This window comes from Tachyglossus aculeatus, chromosome 3 (assembly GCF_015852505.1).
Source record: "Tachyglossus aculeatus isolate mTacAcu1 chromosome 3, mTacAcu1.pri, whole genome shotgun sequence".
Classification (NCBI taxonomy): domain Eukaryota; kingdom Metazoa; phylum Chordata; class Mammalia; order Monotremata; family Tachyglossidae; genus Tachyglossus; species Tachyglossus aculeatus.
Genome location: NC_052068.1, coordinates 100,241,428 through 100,261,003, shown reverse-complemented (window position 1 = coordinate 100,261,003; position 19,576 = coordinate 100,241,428). Strand labels below are relative to the sequence as shown.

Sequence of the window (19,576 nt, the reverse complement as noted above, 5' to 3'; positions counted from 1 at the left end):
GTGGCCCCTGCCACTGTCACTACAGCAGCTCTGGTCTGCCCTGAGGTCTCATGCCAATGGGGCTTTCTGGCATAGCCATCTTGGATTGGGGCACCACCAGGATGGTCACTGGGCTAAAGCAGCTGCTGCCCAGTACACGGGGGCCTGTGCCCAAGGGCTCTTGACAGTGCCACTGCTGCCAGGGTAGAAGCAGAGGTGCTCTGGTACTGCCCTTCTAGACTGTGAGCCCACTGTTGTGTAGGGACCGTTCTCCATATGTTGCCAACTTGTACTTCCCAAGCGCTTAGTTCAGTGCTCTGCACACAGTAAGCGCTCAATAAATATGATTGAATGAATGAATGAATGAATGAATGCCCTCACTGAACCTGCCAGTCCCAGGCCCAGTTTTATCCGAGAACAATTGTGTGACAAAGAATAATAACGATGGTATTTGTTTAAGTGCTTACTTTGTGCCAGGCACTAAACCAACACCTTGCTCTCGCCCTGCTCCTACTCCACATCTATTTGTTTGTCATGGTGCTTATTAAGCACTTACTATTTGCCAGACATTGTACCAAGTGCTGGGGTAGATACAAGTTAATTAGGTTGTATATAAAATAAGAAGAATAAGGAATAATTATGAAATTTGTTAAGCACTTACAATGTGCCCAACACCATTCTAAGTGCCGAGGTAGATATAAGGCAAACAGGTTGGACACAGCCCATGTCCCACATGGGGCTCACAGTCAAACTCCATTTTACAGATGATGGAACTGAAGCACAGAGAAGCTAAGTGACTTGCCAAGGTCACACAGCAGACAAGTGGAGGAGCCAGGATTAGAAGCCAGGTCTTTCTGCTCTATCCACTAGGCCATGCTGTTTCTCACCTGCCACTTTCCAGCTCCCATCCCCAAGCACTTTGTTCAGTGCTTAGCACAGAGTAAGTGCTCAATAAACATGGTTGCTTAATGTATGGTCCCAATCCCTAAATTACTTCAAGGGATCAGAAATCAGGTGATTTGAGGCTGAGGGATCCCAGGAAGCAATGCCTCCTGGATTCAATCTGAAGTGGGCATTGTGCACACCTTGGCAACTAATTCAGCTCTTTATATCCATCCTTTCTCCTGCCCTGGAGGTCCTTGTGTATGGAGGAGAGGTGAGTTCCTCTCCAGGAGGTGAACTGAGGAATCTGGTGGGTTTTGGACAGGTGAGTCCGACAGGCCAAGCTGGAAGCCTGGTGGGAATCCGAAGACCAACTCGGCCCTTCCCGGGAGACGGGAAGCCGGGTTCCGACTGGGGCCTGGGAGCAGTCACAGCATCCCAGGTGGTGAGCGAGGGCCCAAAACTGCTGAGCAAGGGACCAGCAACAGCTCTGCAGGGAAGGAAAGGTCTGGGGCCTCCCTGAAGAACAATCCCATGCTCATAGCCAAGTAGGGGCACCAGACAGAAGCCTTGGCAAAGCCAGCAATTTTAATTATACTAATTTGCAACCTTCTGAAGAGCAGCATGGCCTAGTGGAAAAAGTACAGGCCTGGGAGACACAGGATCTGGGTTTTAATTCCAGGTCTGCCATTTGTCTGCTGGGTGACCTTGGGCAAGTCACTTAATTTCTCCATGCCCGAACTTCCTCATCTGTAAAATGGAGATTAAATACCTGCTTTCCCTCCTTCTTAGACTGGGAGACCACTGAGGGACAGAGACCGCATCTGACCTGATTATCTTGTTTTTGGGCGTTTTTTAAAGCAGTATTTTACAGGTTACTATATGCCAGGCACTGTACTAAGTGCTGGGGTAGATACAAGCTAATCCTGTTGGACACAGTCTCAATCCCCATTTTACAGATGATGTAACTGAGGTACACAGAAGTTGAGTGACTTTCCCAAGGTATCGCAGCAGACAAGTGGTAGAACTGAGATTAGAACCCAGGTCCTTCTGACTCCCAGGCCTGTATTCTCTTAGGCCTCGTTGCTTCTCTTGTTTCTGCCCCAGACTGAGTACAGTGCTTCACTTATGGTACACAATAATAATAATAATAATAATAATTGTTCTTGCTCTATTCATTTGAGGGCAAGGATTTGCTGGCTTAATTTGCTTAGCATACTGTGTCATCCATCAGAGTGCTTATGAAACATTATTGCTTCAAAAGTCAGAGGACCCAGAGCTTAGCACAGTGCTTGGCACACAGTAAGCACTTAACAAATACCATAATTATTATTATTATTATTATTAACTAATATTTATTTATTATTTATCTATTATAATATTAATAATAATTATTATTAACTAAGAAAGCTATTATTAACCAAGAAAGTTCAATGGCAGTAGGCTGCATGGCTGGGACCAGTGCCTGCTCCTTCAGAGTTGGGATCCTGGGAGGACAAGAGAACTTAGAATGGGCCAGGCTTGGCTGTCACGTTACTGGAATTGTGCATCATCAACCACCTTGATTTAAACCATGTCATAGAAGGACAGGTGCTTCTGTAACTGGTGCTCAACAGATCCCTTTCTCCTGGGCATCACAGAGCTGTTTGCCTGAATTGAAAGGTTGCTGATCTGACAAAAGGTTAGCTGGCGTGTCAGATGTGAACATCAGGCTCTGGGAGAGAACTCCCAGACAGGGAGACAGAAGGAGCCTTGTGATCCGTTTAGCCACGGCTACTAAAACCCCACAAAGGCCCATTAGACCAGGCGGGATTGGGGAGAAAGGACAAAGGGAGGAGGAGGAGGAGAAGGAGGTGGCGCTGCCCTGGCCTCGGGGCAGAAACTTGTCAGGCAGAACGAGAAATTCAGGGAGAGGAAACTGGGCCAGAATTCGGGGCCTATTCTCCATGGCAGAGACCTGACAGAATTATTGCTGCAGAAAACAGTTGCCAAGAAGCAGCCAACCAGGGGACCCCACACAGACTCCCATAATGCACCGGGATGGGCCTCAAAGTTTAAAGTCGCCCCCAAGGTGGGGGTGAACGAGGGCGGTCATCACGCCTGCCCCAGCACAGGTAGCCACCCTGTCTCCTACCCTGGGCCCTGGGAGGCCATCTGGCTAGGACCCATCTAGAAGGTTTTCCCAGCCAAGCCACAAGCACACCACAGGAACTGGTCCCCGGTGATTACAGAAAACCAGCAGGTCCAAAGGATTTAATCTTCAAAGGAAACAAACAACATGTACAAACGTCAACAACTCCCTTGTCCAAACCTCCACTCCAAAGGGCAAGCCTCCATTCCGAAGACCCAAGCCTTCTTTCCCTTTAACCCTCTATCCTCCATCCCTTCATTCACTCCCACCTTCTGCTCCTTCCCTCCTGCACCACCATTTTCTCTATCTCCCCCCAGCCTTTCAGATCACTTCCTACTTCACATTTTCCCCAGTTTACAGAAAGTAAATGAATACCATAGCATCCCACCCTTGCTTCTTCTTAGAAGACGGAGATAGGGAGCAAAAAACAAGTACCTACCACCTGAAACCCCTGTCAGCATTCCCCCTCCATCCCCAAACCCTCTTGGAAAACCCAAACTTAAAGGAAATAGAAAGTAGAGTTTTTTACTACTAGGCACAGCCGTCTGCACTCCATCCTCTTAAATACAGGATTTCAGATCAAGGTCCCGGGTTAAAAGAGGGAGAATTTAAAAATAAATAAAAATAAGCTTAAACATTTCAACACTTTTTAAGAGTTTAGTTCATCACAAGGCCTCAGAAGAGTCAGGTCCAGCTGTTTAAAGCCCTGTGATTCCTTCAATCTTAAAGTGGCTATGTGAACACTCAATATCAAGAGAGGGAAGCTAAGTAGAGAATACATTCTCCAACTAGGGATAGGAGTGAACTTACATAACAAAGAGATCTGCCTTCCCAGAGGCTATAAAAACAGCTTATGGAGAGAAAGCCAGAAACGAGGAGAGAGAAGCAGCAAACTTTTCGTCAACAATTCTATTAAATGTACATTTCCCCCCAGGAAACCAGCAGACATAACCTTACCTGAGAAGCGAAGGAGGCTCATACAAACTTCAAGGGCCCACATTGCTCCTGGAAAAATAAAAACCTGATCAGTCTCCTGCCAGAAACCCTGCCTCGGAACATGCTCCAGGCAGGGAGTTAATTTCCTTACAACCTTCACATGGGTTAACTGTGGCACCTGTGAGGGCAGAGAAGAGCTGGCTCAATGTAGCAATGAAAATCATAACTCAGGGAAGAGGATGTGAGTGAGAAGACAGTTTTTTTTTTCCTTTATTAGTACACTGTGAACTTGTAAGTGGCTTCTGAAGTGTTCTGGATTTCCTTTTAGGCCCAAGATATCATTTCTCCCCTCTTCACCACTAAGATGGTCTTTTGCATTTAGAGAACTGTGGTGATTGATTCTTTAATTAACAACACCTGGTAACTTTTTCAATGAAGTTAGGCAACCCCTTTAGCAGGAATATCATTTCCTAATTCCACAATGGTAATAATTTAATCAATCAATCACATTCGAGCTTTTACCACATTCAGAGCACTGTACTAAATGCTTGTAAGAGTATAATATAAACCAGTCAGTAGACACATTCTCTGCCCACAATGAGCTCACAGTCTAGAGGGGGAGGTGGACATTAGTATAAATAAATTATGGATATGTGAATAAATGCTGTGGGGCAGAGGGAGGGATGACTAAAAGAAGCAAATCAGGGTGAGGCAGAAGGGAGTGGGAAAAGAAGAGATGAAGGCTTAGTCAGGGAAGGCCTCTTGGAGAAGATGTGTCTTCAATAAGGCTTTGAAAGAGAAGAGAGAAATTGTCTGTCAGATGTAAAGAGGGAAAGTGTCCCAGGCCAAAGGCCGGGGAGAAGGTTGGTGGTGAGATGGAAGAGATCAAGGTAGAGTGAGTAGATTGGCATTAGACTCTTGAAACCAGTGAATTCAAAGCACTTTGCAGTCACTAGAATTCTGTAATATGACCATCCCTTTGTCACTCTCGCACCACAAACCCACAGCCCTAGATCACCTGCACGGTCCGCCTCCTTTGCTCTCCCCCTCAAGCAGCTGAACGCTGCTGGTGCAAATCTAAACTTCAGGCCGACCTTGTCCACTTCCAGCTTGTCCTTTTTTGCCTTAAATCTGCCCTCTCCTCTGCCTGGCAAAACTATTTCTCTTCCTTTATGGACACAGTTTTAATTCCCTCCTCAGGTCCCCTGTCTTTCCCACCTCCCTCCCCGATCCCTCACCCTAAATGATCTGGCCATTTACTTCATTAAGAAAAGTAACACCATCAGGTGTAAGCTCCCCCAAATCACCCCTCCCCCTCCACAATTCCCCCTCCTCTCGACCCCCTTATCAACTTTCCCATCCTTCCCACCAGTAAATCCAGAGGAGATCCCCTGTCTCCTCTCAAGTGCCACCCCCTCCATGTGCACATCAGGCCCCATTCCTTCACACCTTATAAAAGCTCTCTCCCCTTCTCTCCTTCCCTCCTTAACTACCATCTTCAACTGCTCACTGTCCAATGGCTTCTTACCCACCACCTTCAAACATACCCACATCACCCCCATCCTAAAAAAACCCCTCTCTTCACCCCACAGCCCCCTCCAGTTTTCACCCCATTGCCCTCCTACCTTTCTTCTCCCAACACCTTGAGTAAGTTGTCTACACTTGCTGCCTCAAATTCCTCTCCTCCCACTCTCCTGGACCCCCTCCAATCTGGCTCCCATCCCCTCCATTCCAATGAAAGGTCACTGATGATCTCCTTCTTGCCAAATCCAACAGCTCCTACTCCATCCTAATCCTCCTCGACCTCTCAGCTGCCTTCGACACTGTGGACCACCCCCTTCTCTTTGGACCACCCCCTTCTCTTCAACACGCTATCCAACCTTGGCTTCACAGACTCCATCCTCTCCTTGTTCCCCTCATCTCTCTGGCCATTCATACTTAGTCTCCTTTGTGGACTCCTCCTGCTCCCATCCCCTAAATGTAGAGGTCCCTCAAGATTCAGTTCATGGTCCCTTCCATCTACACTAACTCCCTTGGAGAACTCTTTCGCTCCCATGGATTCAACTATCAACTCTAGGTGGATGACACCCAAATCTGCAGCTCCTTCCCTGTTCTCTCTCCCTCCCTCCAGGTTCACATCGCCTCCTGTCTTCAGGATATCTCTACTTGGATGTCCTCCCACCACCTCAAACTTAATATGCTCAAGACAGATCTCCTCATCTTCCCTCCCAAACCCTGTCCTCTCCTGAACTTTCCCATCACTGTGGAAGGCACAACCATCCTTCCCGTATCACAAATCCATAACCATGGTGTCATCCTTGACTCCGCTCTCTCATTCATGCCACATATCCAATCTGCCACCAAAACCTGCCGATCTCAGCTTCACAACATCGCCAAGATCTGCCCTTTCCTCTCCATCCAAACCGCTACCACATTAGTACAATCTCTCATCCTATCCCGACTGGACTACTGCATCAGCCTCCTTTCTGACCTCGCAACCTCCTGCCTCTCCCCACTTCAGTCCATACTTCACTCTGCTGCCTGGATTATCTTTCTACAGAAATGTTCAGGGCATGTCACCCCCCCTCCTAAAAATCTCCACTGGTTGCCTATCAACCTCCGTATCAAACAAAAAACTCCTTAGTATTGGCTTTAAAGCTCTCCATCACCTTGCCCCTTCTTACCTTACCTCCCTTCTCTCCAACATCCCAGCCTGCACACTCTGCTCCTTGGCCGCTAACCTTCTCACTGTGCCTCGATCTTGCCTGTCTCGCCATTGACATCCTACCTCTGGCCTGAAACGTCCTCCCTCTTCAAATCCGCCAAACAATCACTCTACCCCCCTTCAAAGCCTTAATGAAGATACACCTCCTCCAAGAGGTCTTCCCAGACTAAGTCCCCCTTTCCTCAGCTCCCCCTCCCTTCTGTGTCACCTCAAGTAGCTCCCTTTGCTCTCCCCGCCTCCTCCCCACCCCACAGCACTTATGTATATATGTACATATCTATAATTCTATTTATAGTGATGCCTGATTACTTGTACTGCTGCCTGTCTCCACCCCTCTAGACTGTGAGCCCACTGTGGGCAGGGATTGTCTCTTTTTATTGTTGTTTTGTACTTTCCAAGCACTTAGGTGAGTGCTCTGCACACAGTAAGCACCCAGTAAAAATGATTGACTGAATGACTGAAATCTTGCTTCTAATTTCATATAAGCAGGTCCAGTCCTCAGGATTTATTGTGTGCCAGCTGTAAACCAAACATGGTGGGTAAGAGCCCTTCACCAGGGGGCCAAGACTGAGGTATTTCAAGACTTCAGGACATGTTGAAAGCAACATGGCCTAGTGGATAGAGCACCCACCTGGGAGTCAGAAGGACCTGGGTTCTGATCCTGGCTCTGCCACTTGTCTGCTGTGTGATCCTGGGCAAGTCATTTAACTTCTCTGTGCCCCAGTTAACTCATCTGTAAAATGGGGATTAAGACTGTGAGGCCTATGTGGGCCATGTACTGTGTCCAACTCGATTAGCTTGTATCTACCCCAACACTTAGTACAGCACCTGGCACATAGTAACCACTTAACAAATACCATTAAAAAAAATTCCCCTCTCAGATGAGAGGGTTGGTTGTTTCAGGTTGAGTGGCCAGATGAATTCCAAATGAGCACTTATCCTCTCACTCCACTGAAAGCAGAGCAAAGGGCTGAATGGACCAAAACTGATCTAGAAGATTTAGTTTTAGGCAGAAGGAGGAGCTTCTTTACTAGAAAATCAATCACTTGCATTTACTAAGTGCTTAGTGTGTGCAAAGCACTGTACAAAACACTTGGGAGAATACAATACAACAGAATTGGTAGACACGATCCCAGCTCACAAGAAGGTTACAGTCTAGAAAAATTGGAAGATACTACCACAGATAACTAAGGAGTCACCACAAATATATTTAGTCCGCAATACAGATGAACACCTAAAACTTGTCTTGTGGAATATAATAGAGTTGGTAGATGCTCAACAAATACGACCGATGGATCAAGTGACTCTCCTCATTCCTCCCGACCCCAGTTTGGGACCCTCTAAAATGACGTCCCCTGGGGCAGATTCAATAGGTGTCTGCAGGAGGAAAAGTACACACAGCAGATCTGATACCCAGACCGCACTCTCCATTTCCTCCTTGGAGATTTCAGAGCCGTGGGTTTTTCCATGGAAGACAAGAGGTCCTGCCCATTCCAATCCTATTCCTGATAGGATCTTTAGACATGTATTGGACGAGTAATTTTCCATGTCCAGGGCTTTGAGACTAAAATGTGAGAAAACAAAACCCAGTGGTTCCAGGCCTAGATTAATGACAAGAACTTCCTAAAAGTTTGTCCCCAGCTCAGACAGATTTATAACCCCATTTTCAGGTAACGGTTTGGTATACAATGTTCCATAAAAGAGGTCACAGGGTAGCACTTCTCTTTGTGTTTAATCATTTCCTAGTCTCTGCTCTGGGCCGTTCAGTTCCTTGTGCTCTTGGGCATTTCTCCTCACGCCTCCACCTTTCGTGTCTCTTTCGGCTCATTTCCATTCCTTCTCTTACTCATCTTGGGCAGTCAGTCAGCCTTTCCCCGGACTCCGTGCTGTTGAAAAGCAGCCTGCGTCAGGAGACTGGGGGAGGAGTCCCATTCAGAGCCCCAAGAGGAACATTTGGGGGCCGAGTTCCCCTCCTGCTTTGTCTGTGGGATCCCGGCCTTTCTTCTTTCCCTTCTTGGCTAGGATGTCAAGGAGAAGTCCTGGATTTTTCCACTGTGGGTGGAGCAGTGCTGAGGTTGACTGCACCCACTCCCAGTCAGCTAATTCACGCCAATTAATCTGACCAACAACGTGTACTGCTCAGTCCCTTGCTCCCTGACTCTCATGAACCCTCCCCTGTTCCCAAGTGCACAGTCTCCATCAATAACACACCATGCACCTTGTCCACAAACCCTATAGCCTTGCCATCAACCCCTAGCTCTCAGTCACCTTTCACGTCCAGTCAAATGCCACATCCTGCCCATTCTTTTTCCCAAAGATTTTCCAGCTCTGCCCCTTCCTCTCTTTCAATCCAGAGGAGGATACAGAGTCTGAAATAATTTACAGATAGGACAAAAGAGAGGTAGATAGGTATTTCAGTTGGTACTTAAATAAATAGTAGGCTGTTTAAGTCAAATACACAGAAGTGATCCCTGTGGTTGTAAGTACCCAAGTGCTGCTACAGAAGGGCTGAAATTAACTGGGGAAGGCTTACTGAAGGAGCTATGATTTTAGAAGGACTTCGGTGTCTAGCAGATTTTTTTATGGTATTTGTTAAATGCTTACTCTGTGCTAGGCACTGTACTAAGTGCTGGGGTAGATACAAGTTAATCAGGTTGTCCATTGTCCCACATGGGACATTGTCCACTTTGTTTATTTGACTTACTTGGGATTCACAGTCTTAATCCCCATTTTAAAGGTGAGGTACCTGAGGCCCAGAGAAGTTAAGTTAAAGGGAAGGATTTTCAGGTGAGGGAAAGGGCAGGAGCAAAAGGTTAAAGGTCAAAGGTGAGAGAGATAAGGGTGGCACAGCAAGTAAGTTAGCTTGAGAGAATGAAGAGTGCGAGTTGGTCTGTAGTCACAGAAGGGAGTGGATAAGGAAGAGGGAGAGAGCTAAGTGCCTAAAGCCAAAGATCAAGGGGTTCTGCTTGTGTACAAATCTGTAATTTATTTATTTATGTTAATGTCTGTTTCTCCTTTAGACTGTAAGCTCGTTGTGGGCAGGGAATGTGTTGTATTGTTATATTATACTCTCCCAAGCACTTAGTACCATGCTCTGCACATAATAAGTGCTCAATAAATACGATCAATCAATTGATTGTCACCCTTGTAGAGGTGATAACTGAAGTTATGAGAGCAGATCAGCTCCCTCAGAAAGTGGGTGTAGACTGAAAGATTGGAAGGAGTCTTAGAACTGAGCCTTGAAGGACCCCCACAGTTAGAGGGTGGGAGAGGAAGGCTGGTGAATCTCTCTGTGAGCCGGAAGGGGCTTCTTAGATTTGCTCAATGAAGATCATCGATTGGTCAGTGAATTGGGTTGGATAATTTAGCTTTGGGATCCAGAGCTGCTGGATCTTCTCCTTCCTCAATATCCGAACGGCAACCACCTTAGATCGAGCCCTGAGAAGCAGCATGACCTAGTGGGAAAAGCATGGGCCTGGAAGTCAAGAGAACCTGAGTTCTAATCCCAGGCCTGCCACTTGTCTGCTGTGTATCCTTGGGCAAACCACTTAACTTCTCTGTGGCTCAGTTACCTCACCAATAAATTGGGGATTAAGGCTGTGAGTCTCATGAGGGACAAGGATTGTTTCCAGCCTGATTAGTTTGTACCTACCCCAGCAGGTCATACAGTTCCTGGCCCAGAGTAAGTGCTTAAAAAAAATACCATAAAATTTTTAAAAGAAGCACTTGTCCTACCTCCTCTCAACTTGTTGACCTTTCTGCCTCCAGTCTCTTCCCTCTCCAGGACTTACTGTGATCTGTTGCCTTCATCATTTTTCTAAAAACTTTTTCTGTGCACATCTCCCTACTCCTCAGTCGACTCCAGTGGTTCCCCATCCACCACTGCATCAACCAGAAACTCCTCACTAATTGGATTCAAGGCACTCAGACAGCTCTCTCCTGTTTACTTATCCTTACCCCTCTCCCACTGCAAGTCGGCCCGTACACTTTGTTCCTCCAAAACAAACTTCTTCACTTACCCAACTCTTACCTCACCTGCTATTGACCTCTTGCCTGGGACCCCATCCTTTTAATATATCCTACAGACCAGCAGTCTCCCCTCTTCAAAGCCCTACTGAAATCATATCTCCTACAGAAAGCCTTCTCTGACTAAGCGCCCACCCTCCCACCTTATTTCTCTCCTGACTGCCACACCAATGCACTCAATCCCACCCCTAAGCTCTTTGGTATTCACCCCATCCTCATCTCCTCAAGGTCTCGCCTTATGCTGTCGAGTCATCTCCAACCCATAGCGACACCAGGGACACATCTCTCTCAGAATGCCCCACCTCCATCTGCAATTGTTCTGCTAATGTATCCATAGAGTATTTTTTTGGTAAAAATCCAGAAGTGGTTTACCATTGCCTTCTTCCTCACAGTAAACTTGAGTCTCTACTTTCGACTCTCTCCCGTGCTGCTGCTGCCCAGCACAGCTGAGTTTTGACTTGTTGCAGACTGCCTTCCACTCACTAGCCTCTCCCCAAGTTAGGAATGGAATGGGAATGCCTCTGCTAGACTCTGCCTCCCATAGTCAAGACTGGTAGACTCCTGGAAACTCTCCAGGTGTGGTCCTAAGAGAGTGCTTACTGCAGTGCTGTCCCCCAAATAAACACTCAAATACCACTGGTGGATTGTTCAACTGATTCTTTCACATTAGGGGTTTGACATTTCCAAACATCTGTTAACCTTTAAGTCTCAACTTAGAAAAGGGGCAGAAAATGCAGAAATCCCCTAATTTACAATCCTGGAGGTCACATGCCTCCTAAATTTCTCTCTCCAGATTCCTGAGAGGAGGATAGAGGAAAGGGGAGGGCTTGTCTATTGCTTACCATTATTCAGGCACCCACAAGAAGCCTTGTGACACAGTGTGATTAATGAATTGTAATATTTGTTGAGCTCTTACTATGTGCCAGACACTGTTCTAAGTGCTGGGGTAAATACAAGCTAAGCAGGTTGGACACAGTCCCACACGGGGGCTCATAGCCTTAATCCCCATTTTACTGATGAGATAACAGGCATAGAGAAGCTAAGTGCTTGCCCAAGGTCACGCAGCAGAAAACTGGAGGAACTCAGATTAATAATAATAATAATAATAATGGCATTTATTAAGCACTTACTATGTGCAAAGCACTGTTCTAAGAGCTGAGAGGTTACAAGGTGATCAGATTGTCCCATGGGTGGGCTTACAGTCTTAATCCCCATTTTACAGATGAGGTAACTGAGGCACAGAGAAGTAAAGTGACTTGCCCAAAGTCACACAGCTGACAATTGGCGGCGCCGGGATTTGAGCCCATGACCTCTGACTCCATAGCCCGGGCTCTTTCCACTGAGCCACGCTGAACCCAGGACCAGGGAGAACTATCACTGACCAATGGCATTCATGACAGAGCTCCACCAATTCCTGGCTTGGGCCCACCTGCCCATTAGACACACAGACCCTCCTGAAACTTAGATGGTGCCCAGATGAACTTCCTGCCTTCCTGTTCCAGACTACCCGGTGAATCACAGTGGCAGAGTTATCGTTTGATCTAGGTTTTCTGGCAAAAGTCCAAGTGGAGGCTGGTTTGCTGCCACCTGTGGAAACATCACCAACCAATCCCGGAGACAAACGACAAGGAGCCCCTTCAGAGTTCTTAGTTCCCTCAGGACTGCTGTTCTTTCACAAGATAGGCCCCTTCAGGGGGACTGAAAGAATGCCTGGAAATTTAGAAGGAGAGGAACACCATCGGGGCATCCACCCAGCTCTGCATAGGACCACCTATCTTCTATCCTCAGGAAAATAGAAAAAGAATGTGAAATTCAATCAATCATATTTATTGAGCGCTTACTGTGTGCAGAGCACTGTACTAAGTGCTTGGGAGAGCACAAAAAAGAGTTGGTAGACACATCCCCTGACGACATTGACCTTACAGTCTAGAGATAAGCTTAGCATCTAGAGGAAGGTCCTTCCTGGTATGAGACATTAGTGAGTTGGGAGTGTTTGTCTTCAACTACAGGATGTGAGCCCCATGTGGGACAGGAACTTTGCCTGACCTGAGTATCCTATTTCTACTCCTGTGCTTAGTATAGTGCTCAGCATATAGTAGGCTCTTAAATACTGTATATACACACACACACATACACACACAATCATAATGATGTTGGTGGAAGCAAGAGGTGTTCAGTGACTAAACAAGCATGAGCTCTCTGTCCACAGCTTGGAAGAAGTTGGATGAATTTCTCACAGAGGGCTAGGAAATTCTGCCCACCAGGCCGATAGCTATTTGGGTTGCATTCATCACCATTTCACCTACAGCATTTGTTAAGAAGCACTATGGCTTGATGGAAAGAGCAAGGGCCTGGGAGTCAGAGGACCTGAGTTCTAATCCTGGCTCTTCCACTTGCCTACTGGGTGATCTTGGGCATTTTCCCTCATCTATAATATGAAGATTCAATACTTGTTCTCCCTCTGCCTTAGATGGTGGGCCCCATGCGGAACAGGGGCTATTTATCTTTTATCTACCCCAGTGCTTACTGCATAGCTTGGCACGTGGTAAGCACTTAGCACATACCACAATTATTATTACTTCCTGGGTGCGGGCTCTTGAGAAGTAAAAAGTCCAATTCCTTGTCCTCCACCAAATCCTCACGGTGAATGTATTATATGGGTGGGGGGAATAGATGTGAATTGACAGTGCCCCCTGGGGCAGAAAAATGTGCCTTCTCCCCCACTGGGGAGGAGAAGGTAATTAATAAATCAATGGTATTTATTGAGCACTTACTGTGTGCAGAAAACTGTACTTTTTAAATGATATTTGTTAAGCACTTATTATGTGCCAGGAACTGTTCTAAATGCCATCAGCTTGTCATGGGCAGGGAATGTGTCTATTTATTGTTATACTGTACTCTCCCAAGTGCTTAGTACAGTGCTCTGCACACAACATAAGTGCTCAATACAATTGAATGAATGAATGTTAAGGTAGATACAAGCTAATCAGGTTGGACATAGTCCATGTCCCATATAATAATAATAACAATAGTGGCATTTGTTAAGCACTTAGTGTGTGCAAAGCACTATTCTAAGCACTGGGGAGGTTACAAGGTGTGTCCCACGGAGGGCTCACAATCTTAATCCCCATTTTACAGATGAGGTAACTGAGGCACATAGAAGTTGAGTGACTTGCCCAAAGTCACACAGCTGACAATTGGCGGAGCCGGGATTTGAACCTATGACCTCCAACTCCAACTCCAAAGCCGTGCTCTTTCCATTGAGCCACGGAGTTCACAGGCTTAGCAGAGGCACAGAAAAGTTAAGCAACTTGCCTAAGGTCACACAGCAGACAAGTGGCAGAGCCTGGATTAGATCCCAGGTCCTCCTGACTCCCAAGTCCGTGCTGCACCCACTAGGCCATGCTGCTTCTCTTCTTCTCTGTACTGAGCACTCAAGGTAGGTATGGGGATGCAACCTTGGGGAGCTCATTTCTGCTGAGGTACCAGGAGGTCTAGATTCTCCCCAGCCCCCACGAACCCCCTCCAGGCCCCCAGGATGAAGAGGTCAGGTGCCACTGGGAAGCAGCATCTTAGAAGAATTGCTGAGAAGCGGAGGATCCTGGGAGCCAGAAAGTATCAGCAGTTGGGGCTGGAGGGTGGGGATGGGCAGAAGCAGCCCAAACTTCCACTCACCCGAGCACTGTCCCCCTCCACTAAAACACCCCATGGACGCCTAGGGCATTCATTCATTCAATTCATTCAACCTCATTTATTGAGCGTGTACTGCATGCCGAGTACTGTACTAAGTGCCTGGGAGAGGACAGTATAACAATAAACAGGCACTTTCTCTGCCCACAACAAACTTACAGTCTAGAGGGGGAGACAATGAATATAAATAAATAAATGACAGATATGTACATGAGTGTTGTGGGACTCTGCACACAGTAAGTGCTCAATAAATACGATTGATGATGACTGAAAAAGGGAGCAAGTCAGGGCCACGCAGAAGAGAGTGGGAGAAGAGAAAAGGGGGGTTTAGTCAGGGCAGACCTCTTGGTGGAGAGAAGCAGCGTGGCTTAGTGGAAAGAGCACGGGCTTGGGAGTCAGAGGTCATGGGTTCAAATCCCAGCTCTGCCAATTGTCAGCTGTGTGACTTTGGGCAAGTCACTTCACTTCTCTTCACCTCAGTTACCTCATCTGTAAAATGGGGATGAAGACTGTGAGCCCCACTTGGGACAATCTGATCACCTTGTATCCTCCCCAGCGCTTAGTAAGCACATAGTAAGTGCTTAATAAATGCCATTATTATTATTATTATTATTATTATTATGTGCCTTCAATAAGTCTTCGAAAGGGGGGTGAGCAATTGTCCACCAGATTTGAGGAGGGAGGCCGCTATGGGTCAGAGGGAGGACACGGTCGAGGGGTCGGAGGTGAGATATGCAAGATTGAGGCAAAGTGAGAAGGTTGGCATTAGAGGAGCAAAGTCTGCGGGCTGGGTTGGAGTAGGAGACTCAGGGCAGTAAGTCCCAAATGCCTGATCCCAGCCCCAACAGATGCAGAGAACAAATGAAAAAAAAAATCCCTTATCTCAGTGAAACTGTTGGGGATAAGGACAGAATGCAGTTGCTCTATTTGGAATCCAGCCAGAGAACTGAGGTCATGTCCTCTACGCTTGGGTAAAGCCCCTTGGAGCTGTCACAACAGTCTTCGGTGGGCATTAAGCATCCCGCCATGGGGGAGGAGGGCAGAGCCTCATATTGGGGCCCCGGAAAGTTCATGAAGGAAGACCCAGGCATGGTCCTAGCTCTTATAGAGCTTACAGCCTAACTGGGAAGCCAGGTCAGACACAGACAAACATACAGAACAATACTAGCCATTGTTCCATAACTAATAATAGTAATAATAATAATAATGGCATTTGTTACGCACTTACTACGTGCAAGGCACTGTTCTAAGCACTGGGGGGATACAAGGTGATCAGGTTGACCCTCAGTGGGCTCACAGTCTTAATCCCCATTTTACAGATGAGGTAACTGAGGCTCAGAGAAGTTGAATGACTTGCCCAAGGTCACACAGCAGACATGTGGCGGAGCTGGGATTAGAACCCATGACCTCTGGCTCCCAAACCTGTGCTCTTTCCACTGAGCCACGCTGCTAATGGTTAGTAATAACAATTGTGGCACTTGTTAAGTACCCACTAAGAGCCAGGCAATGTACTAAACACTGGGCTAGATACAAGGTAATCAGGATGGACACAGTCCCTGTCCTACAAGGAGCTCACAGTCTTAGTCCCCATTTTACAGATGAGGGAACCGAGGCACAGAAGTTAAGTGACTTGCCCAAGGTCACACAGCAGACAAGTTGGGGGGTCCTGGATTAGATCCCAGGTCCTTCTGACTCCCAGGCCAGTGCTCTATCCACTAGGCCATGCTGCTTTAATGCTGCTATAGGGAAGTTGTCAGTTTCAGAGTCTTCCTTAGACTGAATGCCCCTCGAATGAGGGGATTCTGTTTTCTGCTTTTCTCATTTATTCTCAGAAGTCTTGCAGATGCTCTGCATGTAGTAGGTGCTTGCTCGACCCTGATCAAAAAACACAAGAGACTGAAGCATAAAATCCTATAAAAGGTACACAGGAATATGCAAACAAGAGAAACCTATATTAATCTAAGTGGAAGGGAGAATGGGTTTCTACAGACGAGGAAACCGAGGCACAGAGAAATGAAGTAGCTTGTTCAAAGTCACCTTGCAGCGAGAAGCAGCATGGCCTAGTGGATAGTGGGCTTTAATCCCAGCTTCATCCCTTCTCTGCTATGTGACCTTGGGTAAGTCACTTCACTTCTCTGGGCCTCAGTTACCTCATCTGTAAAATGGTGATTAAGACCGTGAGCCCTACGTGGGACAGGGACTGTGACCGACCTGATTAGCTTGAATCTTCCCCAGAGCTTACTACAGTGCCTGGCATATAGTAAGCACTTAACAAATACCATAAAAAAAGTGGCAGCGCTGAAATTAGAACTCCGGTCCCCCGACTCCCAGGCCCATGCTCTATTCATTAGGCCACTGAGGATTTACTGTCCCCCGTCACCACAATCTACAGCTTCCTGAAGGCCATGCTGGCTTTTTGGGCTCTGTTTTCCACTTCTTTACCCATCCATGCACAGTAGGACAGCAGAGCAGATTCAGTCACATAATTACGCTCTGAAATGCTGATGAAAATCTTTGGTTGTCTGTAAGTTTTCTATGCACAAACTGGTACATTCCCTGGATTTTCTTCTGTCTGTGCTATATGTGTCCTTTCTCTGCACCCTTACAATAGACTGGACTTCTTCTCAGACCCATTTCACTTCAGACTTTACTACTTTCCCCCTTTCAAAGCCCTACTGAAGGCACACCTCCTTCAAGAGGCCTTCCCAGACTAAGCCCCGCTTTTCCTCAGCTCCCCTTCCGCTTCACCATGACTCACTCCCCATTCTCCCTGCCCCACAGTACTTATATATATATGCATATATCTATAATTCTATTTAGTTATATTGATGCCTGTCTACTTGTACTGATGCCTGCTTTCCCTGCTCTAGGTTGTGAGCCCACTGTGGGCAGGGATTGTCTCTATTGCTGTATTGTACTTTCCAGTGCTTAGTACAGTGCTCTGTACACAGTAAGCACTCAATAAGTATGATTGAATGAATGAATGAAAACTTTGGCCTCAGTTCTTGATTTTTCTCCTAATTCTTCTCTGTTCAGTCTTTCTTTGACTTTCATTGAACTGGATTCCCCTTCCCTGGAACTGCGCCGGAACCAGGGGAAGGGGAGGCAGGTATGTGGCACACAGTTGATCGGCAAGGAGCTTTGTGGGTCAACACTCAGAGGATCTGCAGGAAAACAATTCCCGTCTGGGAAAATTCCAATGATCCCCAGCCTGACCCCTCTGCCATCTCTAAGTCCCAAGTCCCTCATGGCTATAAACTTTCCAAAGTGCATGAACTCCCTTTCTCTGGAGATTACTGAAATAAAGCCCTGAGCTCCCAGGGCTATTGGAGTCAAAAGATCATGTAGGGATTAATAGGAGAGCCAGTCCCAGAAGCTGCAGGGAAATATCCTGTAAAGAAGGAGAAAGAGGCTTTCTTCATGGCCCTGGGGTTTTCCCCAGTTTTTTTCACTGGTGACAGGATGGAGACCCTCATTCCAAAAGATCAGTTCATTTCAAAGTAATTGATTCACGCCATCTACCAGGATTCCCAACATGCAGGGCTTGCCACAGTAGAACATACTACTCTGGGGAATGGGCAGAGGGAAGCAGCAGGCCTGGGAGTCACAAGGTCATGGGTTCCAATCCCGGCTTTGCCACTTGTCTGCTATGTGACTCTGAGCAAATAATTTTCCTTCTCTGTGCTTCATTTACCTCATCTGTAAAATAATAATAATAATAATAATAATAATAATAATAATAATGGTGGCATGTTAAGCTTCAACTATCATCTCTACGCTGATGACACCCAAATCTATATCTCTGCCCCTGCTCTCTCCCGCTCCCTCCAGGCTCGCATCTCCTCTTGCCTTCAGGACATCTCCATCTGGATGTCTGCCCGCCACCTAAAACTCAACATGTCCAAGACTGAACTCCTTGTCTTCCCTTCCAAACCCTGTCCTCTCCCTGACTTTCCCATCACTGTTGATGGCACTACCATCCTTCCCGTCTCACAAGTCCGCAATCTTGGTGTCATCCTCGACTCCGCTCTCTTGTACACCCCTCACATCCAGTCCGTCACCAAAACCTGCCAGTCTCAGCCCCGCAACATTGCCAAGATCCGCCCTTTCCTCTCCATCCAAACTGCTACCCTGCTCATTCAAGCTCTCATCCTATCCCGTCTGGACTACTGTATCAGCCTCCTCTCCGATCTCCCATCCTCTTGTCTCTCCCCACTTCAATCCATACTTCACGCTGCTGCCCGGATTGTCTTTGTCCAGAAACGCTCTGGGCATGTTACTCCCCTCCTCAAAAATCTCCAGTGGCTACCAATCAACCTACGCATCAGGCAGAAACTCCTCACCCCCGGCTTCAAGGCTCTCCATCACCTCGCCCCCTCCTACCTCACCTCCCTTCTCTCTTTCTACAGCCCAGCCCGCACCCTCTGCTCCTCTGCCGCTAATCTCCTCGCCGTGCCTCGTTCTCGCCTGTCTCACCATCGACCCCCGGCCCACGTCATCCCCCTGTCCTGGAATGCCCTCCCTCCCCACATCTGCCAAGCTAGCTCTCTTCCTCCCTTCAAGGCCCTACTGAGAGCTCACCTACTCCAGGAGGCCTTCCCAGACTGAGCCCCTTCCTTCCTCTCCCCCTCCCCCCACTCCATCCCCCCGCCTTACCTCCTTCCCTTCCCCACAGCACCTGTATATATGTATATATGTTTGTACATATTTATTACTCTATTTATTTATTTATTTTACTTGTACATAACTATTCTTTTTATTTTATTTTGTTAATATGTTTTGTTTTGTTCTCTGTCTCCCCCCTTCTAGACTGTGAGCCCACTGTCGGGTAGGGACCGTCTCTGTATGTTGCCAACTTCTACTTCCCAAGCGCTTAGTACAGTACTCTGCACACAGTAAACACTCAATAAATACGATTGATTGATTGATTGATTAAGCGCTTACTATGTGCAAAGTACTGTTCGAAGCGCTGGGGGGGATATAAGGTGATCAGGTTGTCCTACGTGGGGCTCACAGTCTTAATCCCCATTTTACAGATGAGATAACTGAGGCACAGAGAAGTTAAGTGACTTGCCCAAAGTCACACAGCTGACAAGTGGCGGAGTCGGAATTAGAACCCATGACCTCTGACTCCCAAGCCAAGGCTCTTTCCACTGAGCCAGGCTGCTTCTCCTAATGGGGAGATTAAATGCGGATTAAGACATTGA

At 47.1% G+C, this 19,576-nt stretch overlaps 1 non-coding gene across 1 annotated transcript; it reads right to left on the bottom strand.

The window, feature by feature from the left end:
- Positions 1 to 11,135: 11,135 nt before the first annotated feature.
- On the bottom strand, positions 11,136 to 11,273 carry LOC119926362. The gene has a single exon (XR_005450245.1). It is a non-coding gene; the product is annotated as a small nucleolar RNA SNORA7 (small nucleolar RNA).
- Positions 11,274 to 19,576: the final 8,303 nt, after the last annotated feature.